Below are 8,021 nucleotides of genomic sequence, written 5' to 3'. Positions count from 1 at the left end.
CCTGAATGTAAATATCAAATATACGCCTTCCCAAGCTGCTATAGCTTTTATCTTCGATAAACATTATCTCCGCAAAATGGAGGTTTACCGTGTAATTTCCATTTCCCAAACAAAAAGCATAATAAGTAAGAGAGAGTGGAGAAATGCGTGCTTCCTTGTAAAGCTCAGAGAGACTAGATGAACTTTGCACAGTATAATTGTCGACATCGTCATTGTTATCCATGAAGTCACCAGTGCTGCTAAATCCCCAGTTTTGTGGACTCTTGTAGAATTTTGAAGGTCCACCTGGATTTGTATCAGCATCATATGCAGTACTTCCATTAATGGTAACTGGTCCTCCGCCGCAATTTATATAAAGATTGTATTCTGGGATAAAAACAACAACAAATTAGTAACAACAAAATAGGTAGGTGTAATAGAATTCATATTCATCAAAAAGGAAAGAAAGAAAATCTATTCACTACTTGATAAGTGCTAAAATATTCATATTTTCAGCCCTTAACTTGCATGTTTTAATCCTTTGGTTTTAGTTAATTAGGCCATTTTAATTCATTTTTGTGTTTTTTCATACTTTTGCAGGCTTTTGAAAGAAAATGAAGTAAACTAGGTGATTTGGGCTCAAAAAGAGAAGAGGAAGAAAATTGGAACTCCCTGACACTGCAATCAATCGCAGGGTACCTGCGATCGAGCGCAGTACCCGAGAGGACATAACACAAAGTAGGCCAGGAGCGATCGAGCACATGCCAGAAGAAGGATCGATCGCAGACCTACGATCGAGCGCACACGGGTTGTGATTGATCGCACCCGTGCGCATGAGACACACCAAGTGGCGGCCAGAATGTCCCTATTTCCATATTAGGGTTTTCCGACTCCCAATTGTAATAGGATTGAAACCCTACGAAATCCCTAGGGTTTACTACTTTTCCAAGGACTTCTAAAGCCTATAAATAGACTCTTAAGCCTTTAGAATAGATAGATTGGAAAATGAGAAGAATAGGAGCTCTTCAAGTTCAAGTTTCGAGTTTATTCTTTCCTTTCCTTTTTCTTTTATTTATGAAGATGTTTAACATTAATTTTATGTATAGCTAATTTAATTAGTAGGGCTTGATTGAAGCCCTAATTATGTTTAGTTAATATTTCAATATTGGCGTCTTTGTGATGATCTTATTGTGCTATTTAACTTGATTAATACCTGCTTACATGAATTCCTCATATGTGTGTGCCTGATCAACATATGCATATGGTACGGACTCGTTACTTAAATCAATTTGGATAGCCGAGTCCTGGGTTTAACATAAGTAACAAGAGATATCCACGCCGGATTCTAGGGTTAATCAACATGGGGAACCGGGAGTATACGCCATGCTCTAGGCCTCGTGTGTTTGTCGATTTCCATAGAGTAGATGCTTTCCTAAGGAACAACTTAGTATACACCATGCTAAATCCCTTAGAAAAGAAAAGAGTTAGAGTATACGACATGCCTAACTTGTTGCTTAGGGAAATCTATAGCTTAAGGAGTATACGCCATGCCCTTAGATTGACAAACATTAGATATGCAATCACTTTTTTAAAGCATTGGCATATTGTTGTGTTAGCTAAATATAATTAGTGGTGGATATCAAAGCCCTACCTTTTATTATCATCACTTAGACAATCAATCTTTGTTTTTACTTAAGGAATTTATTTTTAAACAAGAATTCAGCAATCCTCGTGGGAATGATCCTGTACTTGCACCATATACTACTATGTTGATCTTGTGCACTTGCAGGTAAAACGTACAATTATTTACCTATTAATTTAGGTAGATATTTTGCACATCACTACTTTCAATTGATTAGAGATGAGTGGGGAGAGGAAATATATGGCATTTCAACTTACTTTGATCAGTACAAGGAAAGCTTCTCAAACATGAAACCAGGCCACTGTTGGAACAATCATGGTCCAAAACAAGTTATTATTGAGATCAAAATTGGATTTGTGTTTACTCATATCAAGGCAACACACAAGAAAGTTAATATGATAAAATTTTGTGATGCATAGATTTGATAGATGAAGTTGATACTTACGAGTTATTTCCAGTCAAAGAGCTTGCAAACAAGTTCCTGCAGAAAATAACAAGAGAAAAGCCTAGTGAGTATGCCCATCAGCGCTTGCATTCAGACAAACATTTTTAGAAGAAAGTCTTACACACTACTATTTTGACAACTTGGTTCTCCATCCGTAAATTTGTTATATGAAAGATCACTGCACACAAAAGAAGTAACATGATTCATTATCTTCCATAATTTTTTTTTTTTAGAAAAATTACATTGACCAGAAAACTTTTATTATATTTCGAAGAGATGATAATATTCAGATTGAATTTTTCTCTTACCTCATTCTATACAATCCAAGAGAGTAAACTTAAGCAGAAAAACGACAAGCTCTTTCAAGCACTCATAAGGGGATTAGCTGCTAATCAATCATCATAAGCTAAGCAAATACTGCCTATAAATGATCTCATTATAGTCTTATGATGTTGCTAACAATTACATAAACAAATACGAGAATAGTGGAAGCCAAAGAAAATGCCTATTCTTTGGATCCCCTTTTTGACATATTTAGAAAAATCCTCTGGAAATAAAATCAAGTTAAATAAAGTTCCAGAAGCACAATTATCATTATTAATGAATACCACCTAATGATTAGGATAAAAAAGGTCAACATTTTTGGTTAACAAATTGAATGTATAGAAATTTACAAAGAAGCTTACATGCTTTTATTATCATTCAGCATCCAGCCAGGCACTTCTCCAGTTAGCAGATTGCCGGTTAAGTATCTAAACAAAATAAAATATTAACAACTCAGTACCTTATGTAGGACTTTATACTTGAGGCCTTTTAAGGACAAAATCTAGGATTCATCCTGTTTATCGAATTGGAGATTGCCTAATTGATCAGGCCATTAAACTATTCCTTTTTCATTCTCACTAATGAGGTAATGATCACAGTCTCTCAGCTATACGAAAATGGTTGTCTGTAATTTGTATATGAAAATATGCATATAATTTAAAAGGCATACATGAATTTTGCTTTTGATAGATTGGAAAAACTGCTTGGAATTCCTCCACTTAGTTTGTTAAAGCTGAGATCTCTGCAGGAAATGTTACAATTAAATGAATTAGAAAATAAATAGCACCTTGTGTTAAACTACCAATTATCCTAAAAAGCTTAAGCTGATAGGAAGATGTAAATTTAATCACTTAATGGTGCTCTTGTGTTAAACTACCAATTATCCTAAAAAGCTTAAGCTGATAGGAAGATGTAAATTTAATCACTTAATCAATACTTTAACACTCCCCCTCACGTGTGGGCTCAAACTCCCTTTTAATAGGTGAGGCCCAACACGTGGAATATTTAATTTAAATGGGGGGTGATTTGACGGAGTCAAGGTTTGATCCTATGACCTTTGGCTCTGATACCATGTTAAACTACCAATTATCCTAAAAAGCTTAAGCTGATAGGAAGATGTAAATTTAATCACTTAATCAATACTTTAACAAAAAAACCAATTATTTCTTGAAAAATGTTACAAACATACAAAGTATTGAAGTTGTCAAGACAAGAAAAGACTATCGTATTTATGTAATGATGCAGCCTAGGTGTAATGGGTCATAGAATTAACACACACAAAACTCCCAATTCTTCCCAAAACCAAGAATCAAATCAAGGATTTGAGGTAGATATAGGGCTGTTAAGTGAGCGAAGCGTCTCGCGAGCAAGCTCGGGCTCGGCTCGCATAAGCTCGGCTCGTGCTCGACTCGAATATTAAATGAAGCACTTCATGAACACAAATCCTAGTTCGAATATTAAACGAAGCAAGCTCGGCTCGACTCGGCTAAGCTCGTGAACAGTTCGTATAAGCTCGAGTATGTATATATATATAAACTAAGTAATACATAATTAATTATAAATCTCATAATTATTAAAACCTTAAAATTGCATTTATATTTAAGCGTTAGAGAATGAAAAATTATAGACCCTTCGTGATCAAAGAGAGAGAGAGCAATCATTAAAAAGACCTCGATTCAATTAGAGCATATCTAAACGAAAGAAAGAAGAATCAAGCAGAAACTATTGAGGGAGATTGCGAAAGACATAAACTATTGAAGAATCAAACAGACCCAAACACTATCACTACCTGTCTGGTGAGTGAGAGTGAGAGAGTGGGAAATGAGAGTTTAAGTGAAAGATCCGTTGTAACTGGTGAGGCGGATTGAGAGAGAAACATTAAAAAAATATATTTTTGTAGGGGGTGTTGTCCCAATGCAGTTTGAATGCAACATGTTAACTTGTCCCACATTGTTAAGAAAACATCAATCTCCAAGTTTGTTTATCTATAAAATGATGCATATCCTCTCTTTGAAACCAAATGCCTTACTGTATTGACTCAGGCTCCATACTCGACTAGTCAGGCTAAGCAAATGCTTATATGCAAACTAACTTCTTAAGCCGTTTAAGAGTACTTGAAGTTAAAAAAAAAATTAAAAACAAAAACATTAAATAGAGCTGGCTCGGCTCGGCTTATTATTAGCTCGAGCTCGATTTTTTTGGCTCGTCCTTAAGCTCGACTCGAACTCGAGCTCGAGTAAAATTTAAACGAGCCAAGCCTGAACAAGGGAAGCTCGCTCAAGCTCGGCTCATTTACACCCCTAGGTAGATAGATAGAAAACCACTAATCCTATAGTGTTTCTTATTGAAAACAATGAATAATGATCAAAAACTACGGACAAGGCCGTTAATAACAAGTATTTATAGTATCTAAACTTTTAACTATACTAAAACATTGAAATTAAGTCAATTCTGTCAATCTGATGTGATCTCGTCTGAATAGGGGCACGTACTCTTTCAGGCGAGCATTGGGAAAAAATTTATCTGTAAGATTCTCGTCCTAACAAGCTTCTTGAAGAGAATCTTAACTACTAAAAAAAACAGAGTTTAGTAAAGCTTGAAATAGAGGCATTTTAGTAAAACGTCCCATATGCGAATGACCCACTAAAAAGTAAAAATGCTTGCACAGTAAAACATCCCTTTTTTAGGGGGTGTACGTTCCACTATGCAAACGCCCATTCTTTTTTAGTGGGGGCGTGTCAACAGAACGCCCCCTAGAATTTTATTAGGGAGTGTTTCATCAGTACAAAATGCATTTCAAAGAGATAGCTCAATTAGTTGGGACCACGCTTAATAAAGCGGAAGTCACTAATTTGAATCTCTCTTCCCTCTTTTGTGCGGACATGTAAAAAAAATAATAATAATAACAAAACGCCCCTGCAACATAAATTTGAATTCATCTAAAATATCATCCCAACGTTGCTCTTCCCATGTTACCACTACACTGCCCAACGTTAACCCTTCATTTCCACTCATATTCTCCTTCTCAACTACACTGGCCAACACAATTGTATGCTTGAACATTGCAAAGGGTGGAGATGGACCTTCAACATTGAGAAGGTAGGAGATGGCCACAAGGGTGGCCCCTGCTCACCCCTGTAGGTGGCCTGGCAGTGGCTCCTGGCCACCCCAAGTGGCCCCACAGGCAAATGAAACCAAAGCAAGCCACCACCACAAGTGGGTGGTCTCGCAGTCACCCCAGGGAACACAGGGTTCAGCCCACCCTCCTGGGTGGTTCAATGGCCACCCTATGGTACTAAAGGGACCTTCTGGGCCACCCCTGCCTCACTGTAGCTCACCCTGTAGGGGTGGGCCTGGCCAAGTGGCCTGTACCACACTGGAGGTGGTGGCTCTGGCCTGGCCACACCCTCCCCACCCCTCATATATATATATATATATATATATATATATATATATATATATATATATATATATATATATTATTTTTTATATATTTTTTTTAATTTTTGTATAAATAAATTTAATTTTGGGTTTGTTATTTTTTTTCGATCGAGTTTTATTAAAGTGTAGGGACGCTTGCACAATTCGTCCACCCCTTTTGGAGAAGGGGGTGCTTGCACAGTGCCACGCACCCCCTTTTGGAGAAGGGGCGCGCGGCCGAAAATGCCCCCAATTCGAGGCCTTTTTCATAGTACAAACGCCTCTAAATTTGAATTCAGTTGCTATAATTTGAATACTTTGCCAAGTGCTTCTATTCAAGCATTTCTAAATCAATGGGGACGGTTTTTAGGCCTAAAACACCCCATAAAGCATTTCACTAAACCATTGTTTATCTCCCACGCATTCCTTCTCGTCTTGATGTGATTCCTGACGAGGCTCTCGAATCTCCAAATTGATCAACTCGTCTAGACGTCTTCCTAACATTCTAGTTAACGAGGCTCTTAGACGTCCTTCATTCATCCTTCCTAACAAGTTTGTCTGGACGTGTTTCGGACCTCATCCTAACGCCCACAATCTTCACCAAAGTTCTTCATAAAATTGAACAGGTCCTGTCTACATTATCCTCCCACGGGTTGGAGAGAATTCGTCCTTAAATTTTGATTGCCTTTATTTTGATCATTGAAATGCTAATCAATCCCTTGCATCCCACTCTTCTCAATAGTAAAACAACTTAGATACCCAAAAAATAAATACCGTGCAACTAATTACAACAAGGCATCGAATAACGGTTTAGAAACTCTTCAGACCAAATTGAGATAATTCAATTTCCACGCATCCTTCATTTATTGACGCCAATTCACACTCCAAATTCTCTCAAAAAGGATCAATTATTGCTCTTCCTCTAAAAGTCAAATTGTCCTCCAACATATTAATGAAACCGACATCAAAATTTTGATGTCATTTCCAAAAAAATCAACAAAACGAATTTCTTCAATACCCAACATAGATATGCCACTCCTTGGGTTTTCGTCAAACACATGATATACATCACTCTCATCAACAAAATTTTATGTGTCAACCGAAAGACATACCGCATCCAATAGATCTTCTTCTTCAAGATAAATGTCATAGATTAGTGGAAATAGGATTCAACAATTGTACATCATCCAATATCTTGAGCCAAAATAATTACTCAATTTTATCGTCTTTTTGCTTTTGATTTCTCATATAATCCTTCGACATGATATAAACCAACTAAACTATTGTACATACGGGCTAGTTTATAGCTTTAATTAATTTGACATCGGATCAGGTGGAGAACATGTTATTTTCTCAGACATATATATACATAAAAAGAAACATACACCTGCACAAACAATTGAGCAATTAGATGATTTGCTCATGTTTCAATTGTATAGGGTTAATTATGCCGACTAGGTTTTATGCACAATAGGTTGGGGGTGGTCCATGATAGGATTCTTGAGGATTCTAGAATCCTCTCTTTGCTTGGTCCCTACTCTTGACTTGGTCGCTAAGTTAATTTCCTTTTAGAGATTGTTTTCTTGCAAGTTACACATTTTCTTAATTACTCTTAAATTCGTATTTCCATATTTAACTTAATTAATTTTTCCCCTATAAAAGCTGTAGATGCCGTATGGCAAAGACATCAAAAGGAAAATTACTTTTGCTTAATACAAGAATAGGAGGCCTGATCCCCTCGAAGTGATCATTATATTTTCTTTTCTTTAGTTATTCTTTCTAATTTCTTGTGATAGATCGCTTGAATCCTATCAATCCAAACAACAAGCCTCTAAATGAGGATTTCTAAATGGACAAAAGGAAGTCAAAAGGGGAGAGAATCCACCAAGCAAATGACATGAAAAAGGTTTGTCTCAAATAGTTTTCTCAAGTGCACCAGAAAACACAGATGACCCAATCAAAGACAATCATGTTCAATGTCTAGAAGGCTTCACAAATTGGTAAAAGGTGAGACAGCGAAAATAAAATAAAATCACAGAAATATTGTTGGATTAGAAATGTTGGCCTCTATCTAAAGAACAATGCCCTCAATAGAGTTATGGGAAGAAAAGAAAATGAATTGTTTAGCTCATAAGTTCAAGGTACAAAATATTTTTGCTTAGTATTATCTAGAAACCAACCAAAAAATCACAAATTCCATATCAATGTAAC

The 8,021-nt window shown here is 36.4% G+C and overlaps 1 pseudogene; it reads right to left on the bottom strand.

Moving 5' to 3' along the window:
- The window catches only part of LOC132175429 (probable leucine-rich repeat receptor-like serine/threonine-protein kinase At3g14840), a 66,477-nt pseudogene that overhangs the window by 30,185 nt on the left and 28,271 nt on the right, over positions 1-8,021 (bottom strand).

Source organism: Corylus avellana, chromosome ca3, assembly GCF_901000735.1.
Source record: "Corylus avellana chromosome ca3, CavTom2PMs-1.0".
NCBI lineage: Eukaryota > Viridiplantae > Streptophyta > Magnoliopsida > Fagales > Betulaceae > Corylus > Corylus avellana.
This window is presented reverse-complemented; position numbering and strand designations above follow the sequence as displayed.